The sequence below is a fragment of the Rissa tridactyla genome, chromosome 8 (genome assembly GCF_028500815.1).
Source record: "Rissa tridactyla isolate bRisTri1 chromosome 8, bRisTri1.patW.cur.20221130, whole genome shotgun sequence".
Taxonomy (NCBI): domain Eukaryota; kingdom Metazoa; phylum Chordata; class Aves; order Charadriiformes; family Laridae; genus Rissa; species Rissa tridactyla.
Window position 1 is genome coordinate 28,448,641 of NC_071473.1, and position 15,214 is coordinate 28,463,854.

General features: G+C 49.4%; 1 protein-coding gene across 3 annotated transcripts in view; it reads left to right on the forward strand.

Moving 5' to 3' along the window:
* The window catches only part of NOS1AP (nitric oxide synthase 1 adaptor protein), a 45,870-nt gene that overhangs the window by 18,387 nt on the left and 12,269 nt on the right, over positions 1-15,214 (forward strand). The gene's annotated exons all lie outside the window — the stretch shown is intronic.

Below are 15,214 nucleotides of genomic sequence, written 5' to 3' on the forward strand. Positions count from 1 at the left end.
GAAACACGGGCAGCCGTGTCCTGGGCAGCTGCCTCTTCCAGCCAGGTGTGAGCGTGTCCAGAGATGATACCTGTCTCTTGCTCTGTGATTAAGGAGAGAAATAGCTTAGGAAAAGGAGAGCAAAGAGTAAAAAAACTTCAGAAGCATGAGGTCAGGGATCAAGCAATATTTAATATCTATTTTATGGATGAGAAACTGAGACACAGGGAGATTAAGAGACTTGCTCCTTCCAAGGGAGGCATGCCTGCGCAGGGAACCAGGTTGATTTAAAATTGAAAAAAGCTGAAGTCAACACTTTAAATGCTGCTCTTGTGTGTGATCCTTTCTGATCTTGTGCTTCTCTGCCAGTTCTTGAAGGCCAAGGACCCCTTGATTTAACTTGTTGAAGTCTTCTCCTCTGCTGTATCACCTGAGAAGAGAGGCAAAGCCTGGAGCTGCAACCTTGCAAAAAAAAAAAAAAAAAAAAAAAAAAAATGCCACATGCCCCTGGTTTCTTCCCTGCTAAAATTAATTCTTGGTGGTTTTGGCTTGGTGCAGCAGGAAGGTTTGTTCCAGGCGACGCTGTACACCAAATGGCCGAAGGGGAAGAGCAGCATCAGAGCCCGCCTTGCAGCTTGTGGCGAGGTGAGAAGGATTTTGGCACTGGGTTTTGTGGCTGTGAGAGCTGTAAGGCGGGGTGTGTGTGTGTGTTACGGTGTGTTCCTGCGGCATGCGGGAGCAGAGGAAGGGATCACATCTGTTTAAGAGGAGAGGCTGCAAAAGCTATTGTGTGAGCTGGTCTGCGGAATGGATCTCCTTTAATTAGGGAGCTGGAGGAAAGGATGTGTCTGTTGTAGGCCAGCAGAAAAACAAGCACAGCCGAGAAGAAGATAAAGGAGCTGAGCACTCTCCCAGTCCCAGGGAGAAGGGCTGTAGTGTACAAAGCACGATGAAAGCCCTGGAGGTCTCCTGCCTCCTCCTGCCCGCATCTCCTCGCCCCGGGCAGGCTGCAATGGCCATGCAAGGGCTGCTGCTTCTCAGCATGGCACTGCAGCCAGGGGCGCGGTCCCCGGCTGCTCAGGTGTCCCCATGGATGAGAGTCGGTGGGTGAAGTGATGTGCTGTGATTTTTGGAGGGGCTGAGCTTTCCCAAGCTGGAGTGAAGTCTGCCCAGAGGAAGACTCTCCATGAAGAATGTCGCAAAATTTGGATGAATTTTCAGAGAAGAAAATGTTTCCTTCTCAGGCCAGGCTTCCCTGATGGAGAACGAGGATCCTAGTGATTCTTGATCTGTCTCTCTGTCTTTACCAGCATGAGTTTTTCGTGGTGGAAAAAAACCCCAACCAAACCAGTTCTCCTTGCCATATGCTTCCCTGTGGAAACTACTGATCCATTTCTGCAGAAGCTGCAAAAATCGGCCTGAAGCAGGTATTCACTGCAGGAAACTTCAGCAAAGATGGTTACGTTTCAGCTTAACTCTTTAACTGAAAACAGACCCACCTGTGATGTTTTACAGTGTTGTTCTTGGATATGCATCATAGAGAGCCATCTCTTTCTTGTTCCCTCTAATGCCTCACGTTTTGTTTTGGCATTTTGCTCCGATGCCATTTTCTTGCTCCCTCTTAGCATGATGGATGGGATTGGTCTGGACACCTTCAAACACTCCCTGATGCCCAGGAACTCTGGGGATGTGTGTATGTCTCTCCAGTACTGCAAACACAAAGAGCACATCTCTGCTGACCTCTACATATGTGCTAAGACATCCTCAATATTTAAAAAAAAGAAATACAGAGTAATTGGCCCAAAGCTGGTGGTGAGCGTGATTCAGAGTGCGGGTCCCGCTGTGCTCTCTGTGAAAAGACGAGTCTTTCTGTAGTTTGGGTGGATCCAACTTCAACTCCCAGGCTAAAGTCAAAGAGCCTTCAAGGTGAGGAAGCTGCCCCTGAGTCCCAGGTCTGAGCTGCGGACAAAGTCCCCTCCTAGCCTACTCTTTGGATAAGCTAAATAGACCAAGTTTGTTTTAATCTCTGGGATTTAAGAGTCTAGGAAACCTGCCTCATGTTCTTGCTGCCTTTTCGTTAACTCTTTTCTATTGCTTCTTTGAAGCGTATGATAAAGCAGAACATGTTATGTCAGGATGTATTTTATTAGCTGTGATTTCAACAGTGCTATGTTTGAGGTAATTTCACGTTTCTACTTTGCTGTATGTTGCCCTGCTTGTGTGCCCAGGACCACACTGTCTTCCTAGTGTCCTTTCCACTGGGATGACACTTTTCTATGTCTCCGGGGTTTTTTAGGATGCATTTCTGCATCTCATTGTTGCAGCTTCTGTTCCTTTTTCCTTTTGGAGCCTGCTTGGCCAAGGCCACATAAAATCAACCTGAAATGAGTAGATGCCAAATTCTTGTACACTTGACTTGGATAGCAAATACCGGGTGTTTTCTTCCAGAACTAGATAAAAGTGAGCACTGCTGTGCTCTCCTTGCTGTGGGGTTTTCTGCGAGCACAGTGGCATTCTGTCTCTGTCATTGCTTCATTTTTGGTATCATAGAATGGATTAGAAAGGACCTTAAAGATCACCTAGTTCCAACCCCCTGCCATGGGCAGGGACACCTCCCACTAGACCAGGTTGCTCAAAACCCCATCCAGCCTGGCCTTGAACACCTCCAGGGATGGGGCATCCACAACTTCTTGGGGCAACCAGAGTCTCACCACCCTCATAGTGAACAATTTCTTCCTAATATCTGAATCTCTCCTCTTTCAGTTTAAAACCGTTGCCCTTCATCCTATTGCTACGCTCCCTGATAAAGTGTCCCTCTTTAGGTACTGGAAGGTCGCTATAAGGTCTCCCCAGAGCCTTCTCTTCTCCAGGCTGAAGAATCCCAACTCTCTCAGCCTGTCCTCACAGCAGAGGTGCTCCAGCCCTCTGGTCATCTTTGTTGCCCTTGTCTGGACTTGTTCCGACAGATCCATGTCCTTCTTGTGATGAGGACTCCAGAGCTCCACGCAGTACTCCAGGGGGGTCTCACCAGAGCAGAGTAGAATCACCTCCCTCGCCCTGCTGGCCATTATTCTATTGATGCAGCCCAGGATAATGTTGGCTTTCTGGGCTGCAAGCACACATTGCCGGCTCATGTTGAGCTTTTTGTCCACCAGCACCCCCAAGTCTTTTTCCTCAGGGCTGCGCTCAAGCCATTCTCTGCCCAGCCTGTATTTGTGCCTGGGATTGCCCCTGTCTGTGTGCAGGACCTTGCACTTGGCCTGGTTGAACTTCATGAGGTTCACATGTGCCCACCTCTCAAGCCTGTCCAGTTCCCTCTGGATGGCATCCCTTCCCTCCAACGTGTTGACCGTGCCACACAGCTTGGTGTTGTCGGCAAACTTGCTGAGGGTGCACTCAATCCCACTGTCCATGTCGCCAACAAAGATGTCAAACAGCACTGGTCCCAGCACTGACCCCTGAGGAAGGCCACTCGTCACTGGTTTCCACTTGGACATTGAGCCATTGACCACAACTCTTTGAGTGCGGCCGTTTAACAAGTTCCTTATCCACCAAGTGGTCCGTCCATCAAATCCATACTTTTCCAATTTAGAGACCAGGATGTCGTGCAGGACAGTGTCAAACGCTTTGCATAAATCCAGGTAGATGACGTTGGTTGCTCTCCCCTTATCTACCAGTGCTGTGGCAACATCATAGAAGGCCACCAGATTTGTCGGGCATGACTTGCCTTTGGTGAAGCCATGTTGACTGTCACCAGTCACCTCCTTATTTTCCATGTGCCTTAGCAGAGATCCCAGGAAGATCTGCTCCATCATCTTGCTAGATATCCACTAGTGAGGTGGATTTTGTCGCCTTAATCGGGGCTGTAGAGGTGTTATAGATAACATTTTTGTCAAAATGCGTGCAAAGTGTGAAACAGCAATGTATTCTCCAAGTTTCTTACCCAGCATAATAGCTTTGCGTGGTACACTTTTAATTTTATTGAGATAGTTTAGGATCTCAACTTGCATAGAACTAGTGCTATGCTGTGGTCCTTTTGCTTGACATTAGGTTCTGTATTGTCTGTTTTCTAACTCCACCTAAAACCTTGGAATTTTTATTAGTTTGGATTTTTTTTCAAGGATCCAAGTCTATAATTCGTGCTGCATCTCTCTAAAGGACATTACTCAGACATATTGACTGTAAAATACAGAATTTAGTGAATGATTTTTAATACCTGCATTAGTTATTGCTGAAATAGGAACCATGAAACAAGTGTGATATGAATAACTACCTCTTTTCTCCAGTTACAGCCCAGAAACGTTGTTGAGCACTGCCGGTATCTAATGAGCCCCAGAGGGCAGGCTCGTTTCTGATGTGCTAAGCATTTAATGCTGCTGCTCATTCATTCTTTATTAATTGTCTGAATTTCGTAATTGCTGATTTAGTTACAGTCTTACCAGCCTGCCTTCCTTCAGTTTATCATTGATCTTCTGCCTGGCTGTTCTCATCTGCCTTCTCAACTGGTCTTACTCAAGTTTTTTATGGAACTGTGGAGAACAGCTCTTTGGTGAGCAGTTAAAAAATACCAAAGTAAATCCCGTGTTTCACAGCTTGGGGCAGAAATCCTGCCGTGTTCTGATTTGACTTTCTTTGCTGAGCTGACACCTTTCTGAAGCGCTGTGCAGGTGTGTTCTTACGGTGCCCCTCTCTTTGTCACCTCCCTTGGGGTGGATTTGGGGTGACTCTGCTCTTCTGTGGTGTCCGTCCTGTCTTCAGCCCCCTCCATGCGGGTCATTTCAGCAGCCTTGAGGCAGGGTCTGTCTTAGAAAGAAAGCATTTGGGGTACAAAACTAATCTTGAACACAGAAATTTTGTTTTCCTGCTGGGGCGGAGGAAGGTGCCCGGCTGGGCACTACCTGCACTGCTCAGCTCCCAGGGTCCCCAGGGCATCAGGTCTTGCTGGTGCCAGAAAAGAGCAGGAGTTTAATTAGGGATTACTGTAAATGAGTGTGACTAAACTGCGGCAAATGGCAATGCTTTTCCTTAAGCTGAGTGCCATCTAGCACATGGGTTCAAACCCACTGTAACCTGGATGAAGAGAGGCCATTTCTAGGCTCTTGTAGCTTCTTATGCCCTTCAAAGGGTGATCGCAAGGAGCCGACACCAAATGGCTTGTGCACCCGCTGCCGTTGCCTGCATAGGTCCAACCAATGCATATCTAATTAAAAATACCACAAATTCCAGTCAGATGTGAGGTTTCCAAGGAATGTGCTTCTGCTTATTTTGGCAACAGGTGGTAAATATTAGAACAGGTACAGCTCATCTCTCATCTTCTATCTCCAGGGCTGCAAAAAGCAGTGCGAAAGCAGTGCCAGCAGACGTGCACAGAGCCTGTTCCTTGTTTACATTAACCGAAGGGAGCAGCTCAAAGCCTGGTTATTTTTGCAGCCAGTTCAACCAGTATCCCATACACACCCACGCACCAGTTAGTTTGCACGGGCTACGCCTGGCCGTCAGAGATGGCAGCATGTGAAGGCAGGTGGATGCTTGCTGCCTCCCACGCTGCTCCGGTCTGTGCTGTTACCGCTTCCTTGGATTTCCAGAAGGGGTTCAGAGATGTTTGCAAGGCTGTGGGCTAGCTTGCGGCATGGTGTCCACTGACCTTCATGCCTGGCTGAGAGACGCTGCTTTTCCCAGCCCACGAGTGGTCGGTCCCACTTGGAGCCATCGCTGCATGTACCTGAGCAAGGGGAGGGGGAGAATGATATGGCTGTGCTGGGACAGGGTCCCTGGCTTTCTCTTATAAGCTCTGTATTAGTTAAGCCCCAGTGAAGTGAACAATAACATGCGCGCAGGGACCTGTTCTTGGCTTTGGTGAGCTGCTGCGTGGAGCTGAGGGGTGTCCTGCATTGCTGGCTGCATCCCTTGTGTGCATCGGTGCCATGACATCCCCTCTCCCTGCACAGCGCTGGGCTTACATGGCACGCAGAGGGGCTGCAAGCTGTCTTGGGAGGGGAGGATATAGTGATGTGTCTCAGATCTCCTCTAAATCTCTGATTTTAAGGTTTAAAAAAGAAAAACAACAAACAAACAAACAAAAAAACCCCCTTAAGACTGGGACAGGGAAGTGTGGATCCCCTAAGGGTTTCTTATAAGGGAATTAAATCATCTTGTAAATGGAAGTCTGCAAAAGAGGAGGTGAGAATAAGGTGTTACCTAGAGGAACTTTATCCATTTAACCTTATGATTGATATTGATTTAATTTTTACTAGTTCCGATTTCTCTGAGATTCCTGTGAAACCGCTCAGACTGGAAGATGGCTGGTATACATGTCCCAGTTTGCCAGCTCAACTAGTGAAACTTTGAGGCAGTGAGAGGCGGTTGGAGGAAGTGTATCAAGGCAGCTATAGGGTTGGAAATAGAAAACCGAGCAGAAGGAATTTATTGTGAAGTATTCAGTGTCATTGGGAAACATATTTTGTGTGATAAACGGGCAAGCTGTGATCCAGGGATTGTTTCAAAGCAGGAACCCTAGCTCTGCTCCGCTGCTCTTACAACATGGCTATTTTTAGACTGATGCCCATTTATACCCATCAGTACTCATGACCATTGCAGACGGTTACCAAAATTAAACCTGAAGTTGCATGGGAAAATAGGCACTGACCTTGTCAGTACACACCAAAATCATGTCTTATTTCAGATGAACACATGCACTCAGAGCTGCATTTTCCCATATGTGCAAATGCAAACTCTGAGGAACTGTGGAATAGTTTTTAAAAAGCATCGTTAAGCCCAAGAATGAGTATCCAATACTTCATTACTCCTCCCCCCCTTCCGAATTACTGTGACCTTTCATTAAAGTCTAGCTACTGGCAAAATCACCAGCGCTTGGGTGTAGGCAAGGTGATGGAGGAGATGTACGCCTGAGGAGCAGCTCAAACCCGAGCTGACAGGATGGCAGTGGTGTGTCCAGGGTGTTTGCCCATGCCATGACAGTGGTTTGCCAATGAAGCCAGTGGGAACCTTGATCCTGCCCCCCAAACGTCTCTGTGACTCTGTGCCCCATGGTGGAAGCCATCCCCTCTGCGGCCAGGAGTGCTACAGGCTGGTTTTGTCCTGAGTTTTGGCAGGAGGAGAAGGGAGGGCAAGCAAAGTGACTGCGCTGCAGGGATCCCTGAATCTCCCGGCTGTCCTTGCCTCTTTGTCTCCCAACCCTGGGAGGGAGCAGGGAGCTGTGGTTGGCATCCCACAGGCGAGCACCCTGCTGGTGCATGGGCATGCCCGCGGCCAGGTGTGTACCTTACAGCTGCACGTGGGCATGAGGGTGGTAATGTGTCCTCATGGGAGCCACAGAGGGATGGATTGCATGGCCATGGCAAAGGGGAGTCCTCAATACGCAGCTCTTTGGTAGAGCAGCTTAAGGCAGTCTTCTAAAAATGGGTTTTATTCCATTTATTGATGATCAGATTAGTAGGCTAAGCAGGTATTCTACTGTACTCCCTTCCAGCAAGCCTGAGTCCCCTGTGGGCTTAAAGCACAGACCAGAAATGGTGGACTGTCTGATATTTTGAAACCTTGTTTAGAAATGCCTCTTGGATGAAGCTGACCACCCTCCTGGGAGGTATCCTGCTTTCCAGCCACTTTATCCTCCGATATCTGCTGCTGCCCCAGTAGAGCTGGGGCAATGCGTGAGGGAGACATGCACTGGGGCAGGCTGGCAGGGGCCTTTCTGCTTTTGGGGCAGCAACCCGCAGGGAGGGCAGCTGGAGGGAGTGATGCTCCACGCCTGGGTACCCCGCCGGCAGGAGCCCTGGCTCTCTGCTGCCCTGCCTGCCTGACAGCCGGGCTCTCGGGACAATTGCGGCCTCCGTTCCCTGCCACAGACCGCTGTGTGCTGGACACCACCCCGCTATTCCCAGCCCCGTGTGGCTTGGATGGTCGGGGACTCTCTTCTGATCTGCAAGGCTACTCCTGGCCAGGTTGCATCTGTTTGCTGCTGTGCCAAAGCTGTATTCTGAATCATTCCTTTTTCCTCTCCAGTGCTCTTTTGTTTCTCCCACTCTAAATAGAGATACTGGTTGTGTTCTCTCATTTAGCCAAAATGGTTAGGCTCCGTTGGATGACCAGCACTCCATGCTGAAACTCATACAGGAGGACTTTCCCTGTGCCTCTTCCTTGCCCACAGAAGTGTGCCTGGGCTTGTGCTGTGTGTTTCTAATGAGATCTCTGGCTCATCCTGCACAGTGGCATTGCAGTTTGCCTGTCCTTATCAGGCACGGTTGCGTTTGATGCATCCTATATGCATGCCGCCAGGCCCAGTGCATGGCACCGGTGCACCTGGTAAGCTGGGTACTGTGTGTGCCTTACCTAGGCATGGCCTTTCCCAGCCTTTTGGCCCAAGAAACGGTTGGTTCACAGGACACAAAGGCACCTCACGGTCCTGTGCTTACTGTGGTGCCCGCCTTGGCATGCGGCAGCCCCCTCCAGCGCTGGAATCACGGAATCTTCAGAGTTGGAAGCGACCTCTAGAGATCATCTAGTCCAACTCCCCTGCTAGAGCAGGATTGCCTAAAGCACATCCCTCAGGGCTGCATCCAGGCGGGTCTTGAAAATCTCCAGAGAAGGGGACTCCACAACCTCCCTGGGCAGCCTGTTCCAGTGCTCTGTCACCCTCACTGTAAAGAAGTTTTTCCGTGTATTTGAACGGAACTTCCTATGTTCTAGCTTGTGCCCATTGCCCCTTGTCCTGTCGCTGGGAACCATTGAAAAGAGCCTGGCTCCGTCCTCCTTAAACCCACCCTTTAGGTACTTGTAAACATTAATCAGGTCCCCCCTCAACCTTCTCTTCTCCAGGCTAAAGAGTCCCAGCTCTTTCAGCCTTTCCTCATAAGGGAGGTGCTCCAGTTCCACAATCATCTTGGTTGCCCTACGCTGGACTCGCTCCAGTAGTTCCCTGTCCCTCTTGAACTGGGGAGCCCAAAACTGGACACAGTACTCCAGTTGTGGCCTCACCAGTGCAGAGTAGAGGGGGAGAATGACCTCCTTCGACCTACTGGCCACAGTCTTCCCTATGCAGCCCAGGATGCCATTGGCCTTCTTGGCGACAAGGGCACACTGCTGGCTCATGGATAATTTGCTGTCTACCAGGACCCCCAGGTCCTTCCCCTCAGAGCTGCTTCCCAGCATGTCCGCCCCTAACCTATACTGGTGTTTGGCATTCTTCCTTCGAGTCACGCTCACCCTCCCATTAACAAAGCACCAGAAGGAAATAAAGGAGGGAAGAGATGTTCCTGGCTGCGGTCTGCTCCTAACACTCCCGCAGGACCCAGCGCTGAGCTCCAGGTGTTGTTTACCCCATGAGGGTCTATCGGGCACCAGGTGCTGCCTTCCTGCTCCTTCTGCTCCCTGCTTTCCGTGCCCATCCCTGGGGTGGCTCAGCACTCTCAGCCAGGAAAGACCCATCTACCTCTCTGGTTCCCTTTCCCACACAGCCCGCAGGTGGCTGGGAGTCACCCGAGAGCACCAGTGTTGGTGCTGGTTCCTTGTGTGGTTCAGTAAAGCAAAATCCTCATCCCCTGCATGGTGCTGTTGTTTGCCGTTCCTCCCAATTACTGCTGTTAGGATCCCAGCAAGGTTTCTCAGGCTTCCCTCCTGCAGGTTACACCTGATGACCTGTACATTTTTGAGATTTTCTCTCATTCCCTGTATTTTCAGTAGCCGAAATTGTGCAGTGTGTGGTTTTCCCCTCTGAGTTGTTAATTCTTGGAGCTGTGAAGCCTGTGCCGATTGAACTCAAGTTCTGCTGTCATTTTGTAATAAGTTAATTCTTCATCAAGGGAGCAGGACTGCTCCTCCCCCCAAAGTGCCAGGAAAGCCGTCGTTAGTCTGCCACATCTTTCGTTAGCCTGAGCTGACCTTGGGTTAAAGTCTAACTCTACAGCTATTTTATTAGCTGCCGTGCCGGCCAGCTGCGAGGAGGTGCTGCTGTGAGGTGCCAAGGGAGGTGGGCACCGGTTGCAGTCCCCTGCCAGGAACTGTGCCAGCCCTGCACTTGCGGTTTCGTTCCCGGGATGAAGTGGGCAGCGGGAGCCATGGAAGAGCTGCAGGAGCCTCACCGCAGGCAGAGGTCAGCGCTGGGGCTGCTCACATCGCAGGCTCCTTGCCAGCCAGCCCTTGCATTCAGCAGCAGTGGCTCTGTAGGATCCAGTGTTGCTCAGAGCTTCATGTCCTTGCTGTACAAACACAAAGAAATACAGTTTTATGGCAAAAAATACACCTCCTTCTATGCTTTTTCTTTTAGCAGATTTTTTTCTCCTGCCTCCTGAGATAGCCGAGTAGCAACGAATTTTGTGAAAATTGCTTTTCCCCCATTAATTGCATTCTCAAACCACTGCTCTTTCCCCAGAACAACCTAGTAAACCTTTTTTTTTTTTTTTTTTTTTTTTAATTTGAGGAGTGCAATAGAGGATGTGGGGGGACAGGAGCAGCTTGATGCATTTAGGGGCACTTCCATTATTTTTTTTTCTCTTTATTTTCATTCTGCTAGCACAATCTGACCACAGAGCGTTCCTGATACCTTCCTTTACTGATGGAGAGTGCAAGTGGGCAGACTTAAATCTGTACCTGCTGCAGTTTAGATGGGCTGGTATGAAATTAGGGCGTTTTTATTCAGGTTAACTTTTTAAAGGTGCTTGTGAATGTGGGGGATGATGAATCTAGAAAGACATCATCTCTCCTCTTTAGTGTCTGATCTGCCTAACCCCGCATGCAGTACGTGGTTACAAGTTTTCTTATACTTTTACTGGGTAGAAACAGTGCGACAGGGATGGATAACGTGTTTTCCACGCTTTTCACACATACCCATCCTGCTGGTTTCATACATAATTTTACTCTAAGCTGACAAGGTTACGTGTGCTCTCTATTAAGCAACATATGTTACTCTGTTCTCCAGAAAGGGCAATTTTAATACTCTGCCAGTAGAAATGTGTTGTGCAATGATGCATACACCAGCTGGCATTATTTTCCATCTACAGTTATTTAAATAGTGAACTCCACATAAAAGACAGATGTTGAAAATAAACTCCCACTAACCTGAGGTCAATGGCAAGGCTCTCGTGTTCTGATGAAATAGATGTTTCTTTCCTAATTGAGAGGATAAATATGTTGGGGTTTTTTTGTGTACAGTGTAAAATTAAGGGATAATCTTTATTCACTTCCTAGCTGGTTGGAATTTATGAGTGATCTAATACTTCTTTTTCATTAGTGAGACCACCTTTACTTTTTTCCTTGAATAATTTTTTTTTTAAACTTTGGCATATCTCAAATGTCCATTTTCAACCTTTGCTTAAAAATTTTGGTAGAGTACTTAGAGCTTCAGTTGGAGACCAACTGGAGCTGTGCAAGTCCAGGAACAGACTGTATTTCCCTGAAATAATTTCTTATCTATCTGCTGAGATTGGCACATTGCTATGGCCAAGAATTAATATAATTAACCCAAACTTGTAGTATTATTATGGATATTTAAAGATCTAGAATTATGCCCAAGATGGGCAAACTACCTGGGTTGAAGGCCAAGAAAGCTCTTTGACCATTACACCATTTAGTTATAAGTAATACAGTGAAATGCTATGTGGTGTGAAACCAAACAGTATCGTGGTGAAGTTGCACAAATCCTCTTTCCTTCCTTGATCCCAAGCTGGATAATTATTTCTGTATCATTTCTGTATTGAAAAGTAGGCTGGGGTTCAGCTCTCCAAACTGGAACCATCGGTAGCTGAGTTCCCTCGAGGGAGGGAAGTGTGCTTTTTCTCCTGAAGTGGTCACCTAGAATCAGAACATGGTACCCAGAGAGCGTGGGGTGAATTGCTGTCACCCAGCTCCCTGTACCCGATCATAGAGGCACTCCTGCTGCTGTGGCAGTGCATAGCAAAGCTCCCCCATGAGCATCCCCGTCCCCTCCCAGCAGTGGAGCGGGTCCCATGCTGGTGGCTTTGAGAAACCCCACTTTTGCTTTGCCATGCACACGGTTTTGTATTGCCTCAGTGGGAAGCTCATTGGTGGCGATGGTGTGATTTTTAGCGCGTCTTTGGGGATGCAGGATATATTCCCAGCAAGGGTTGTATGGCATTGGTCCAACATCCATGGAAATGTGCAAGTTTTCTTCTCCTCTGGGTCAGCCAGTGCCCTCTGGTTTTGGATGCAGTGGCAGTTGCTGTGGAGGCCATCTCAGAGTCCCTTTGGTGGCGTTTTCAACCCCACTGGCACCTCTGTTCTCCTCCCAGCGACAGGGAAAGCTAAAACCCTAATGCTTCGCATCACTCTTAAGCTTTCTTTCTCCATTTCACAGCAGATGGGGGGATGTTGACAAATATAGGCAGAGCCAGCAGATATCTGTGCCCAGGGCAGACAGAGCTGTGGTGAAGAATAGCTCTAAGCCAGGGAGGTCCTGATCAGTCATACAGAGAGAGGTTTTCCATGGCTCCATTAAGTAAGCGGGCTTGCGGGGCAGGTGTTAGCGAGGGCAGGTCCTGTTGATGTGCAACATGTTGGTGAGACCGTCTGAGGCATCCAGCAGTCTTCAGGAACAAGAAGCCCATACTGGCGTCTGTAGTTTGCTAATGGAAAGGATTTGCCATTGCTTTGGAGAAGCCCAAGGAGGTAGCACAGGGCCAGCTACAGCCAGGGTGCACACCGGGCACCCAGCCCAGTCCCGAGTACTGCCCTCGGGCTGGTGCCTCACCTGGTATCTTGGGCTGGCTGTTGCCGTCAGCCACAGCCTTCCCAGGAGCTGCAGGGACTTGCTGGGGCGTGCAAGGACTTGTGTTGAGACATGAATTTCTTCTGCCCGGCAGAAGCATCCTGGCAAGGCAGGACACTGAGTGGAGCTGGTCATGGCAGCTGCTGTCACTGCTAATGTGAACTGCTGCACCATAAGCTGCCAGGTCTGAGCACAGATTCTGCCCTGCACAGTTTTGGGTTCATCCCTTACATTCTCTGTGGCTCAAGCCTCACTTAGAGGAACTGTGCAAACCTAATGCTCCCTTAGACCCTAGCCAGAGATGCAGCTTGGCGTGAAATGCCTGTGGTCTGCTGAATTAGTCGTGTGCAAATTGCATGCTGTGGCTGTAAGCAGGGGGGTAGCAGCACACGAATGGTGTGCCGGGCTCTGCAGAGCAGTATGTGCTCCCTCTTGGATTGGTCTTCTGGGTGCTTTTCCTCCCTTCTTGCACGTATTTTCCCAAACTCAAATTTGAAAACCCCTCAAAATTAGCAACGCATCTCCTGGCCTGTGGGATGTGGCGTGCCTGCCCTGCGTAGCCCAGGGATGCGAGAGGCGGCTGGGCTGAATGGCCATTTTATTGAATCCTCTTCCTCACTAATTTGTTATTAAATTATGTTTAGAGCTTCATTAGTACCCCAGTGGGCATGAGTTCATTAGCATTTTATTGGTTAGAGCTGCGCTTCGTTGCATGGGAAACATATCCCAAAGAGCATCTGCGCGCATTGGAGTGATTGCGCTAACAAGCTCTGGTTGGGGCAGGATGTGCAATAGCTCTCTAATCGCAGGGCTCAGGCTTGCAAAGGAGCTTGGCTCTCGCCTTGGCGTCAGGATAAAGGCCTGGATTTATGCAAGGGCTTAACAAACCTGGCCAGTCAGCCCTTCTGAGAATTTGACTTCTTTGCTCCTGGTGGTTCTTGCTGGAGTTTCGCCATGAGCCGTCAGCACGAGGGCACTTGGGCTTCAGCGTGGCAAAACGGCATTCCCCATGGCCCTCTGCCAGGCTTGGGTTGAGCCCGGGCAGAATCCTTTGCCTGCAGCCAGGGATTGCGGAAGCCTCTCTGAGGAGCTCTGCATTGATCCTGTCCCTGAAACATATGCCGGGGCCGGGTAGCATCTTTGCTGAAATATCCTAGCCTGTCTGCATTGCTGTCTTGGGGCTGTTACTCACCCAAAAACCAGGCTAAAAATAGTCTCTCTAACCCTGAGATATTTTTGAGGGTTGCTGTCTCTTCCAATCCCACATTAATTAGCACTTGGAATGGCCCAGAACAGAAACCCCATGGCTCCAGCAGCTCAGAAATGCAACTTGATGTTTATAATCAATGATCGTTAGGACCAATAAATCAGGCTGCAGATTCACAAGGTGCCGTGCAGTTGCTCTGGGTGCTGCAGAGAGCATCCAGTTCAGCCTGTGGCTCCTGGAAAAATCGCATACAGAGCTTTGGAGGGTGCTGGGTTAATTAATCCAAGGTAGCCTGGCTGGAGCTCGCCTTTCCAGGGCTAAATCAAGACATTCTTTACTGTTAGGTACCAGATGCTGTGATCTCAGTCAGGACTGGTCTGGTGTCTTACCAAGGCACAGAAGGGGGGGGCTCTTCGATGCAGGTTCACCTCTGCTTGTAATGACAGGGAAGGGGAATATGAGAGATGGGACTTGGAAACCAACCCTGGAGGGCTCTTTGGTGAGGGACTCTGGTGAGAGACCCTTCTCCATGAGGAATAAGCCTTGCAAGCAGCATATGGGTCTGTGCTGGGGATTTTGAGGCTGGCTGTAGCCATGGTGGGAGCCTGAGGTCTTCTTTCTCCAGCCCATCACCATGGCTTCATCCCTGGAGTGGGTGAGCTTGCACAGCTTGCCTGGTCTGTGCACTGAGGAGGGCAGAGCTACGTTCTCCCCCCCATACCCCACTGTTTTCTGAATCATCTGTGTCTCGTGTCCCCATTGGTGACTTTAAAATGGCTTTGAGGAATTGTACTTTCAAGTCTTTTGTCATTTGATTGCAGGTCGGGACCAGCAGCTTTTCCTGCCTGCTGGCTCTCGCTGCCAAAGTTAATACCTCATGCAGTGTTGGAAATGTCACATTACGGCTCAGCGCGGACTGGAGGCAGGGCTTTGCATCAGGGCACCTGCCCTGTGCTCCCTCTGCAGAGAGACTGGTGAAATAATGAGAGGATTAATTAAATTCCTCTTCCTCTGCCATGTGAGGTGCAGGATGCTGGGCTTTTCTGCCACCCGGTAGGCGCAGAGGGTCTGTCCCCATGGCACCCTGTGTGGGGACCAGCACACCGGGTGTCCGATGTGGGTGCACCCATGGTAGACTGGTTACGGGACTCCTTAAAAGCCACAGAGCAGAGGAGGTTCCTCAGCCTAAATGGCTCATCTAGCCTCTTCCCCCGCCAGCCCCCTCCCTGCTTATAAGACTCTAAATGCAAAAGTGTCTGGATTTGGGGGGATCTCATTCCCTCCCCAGG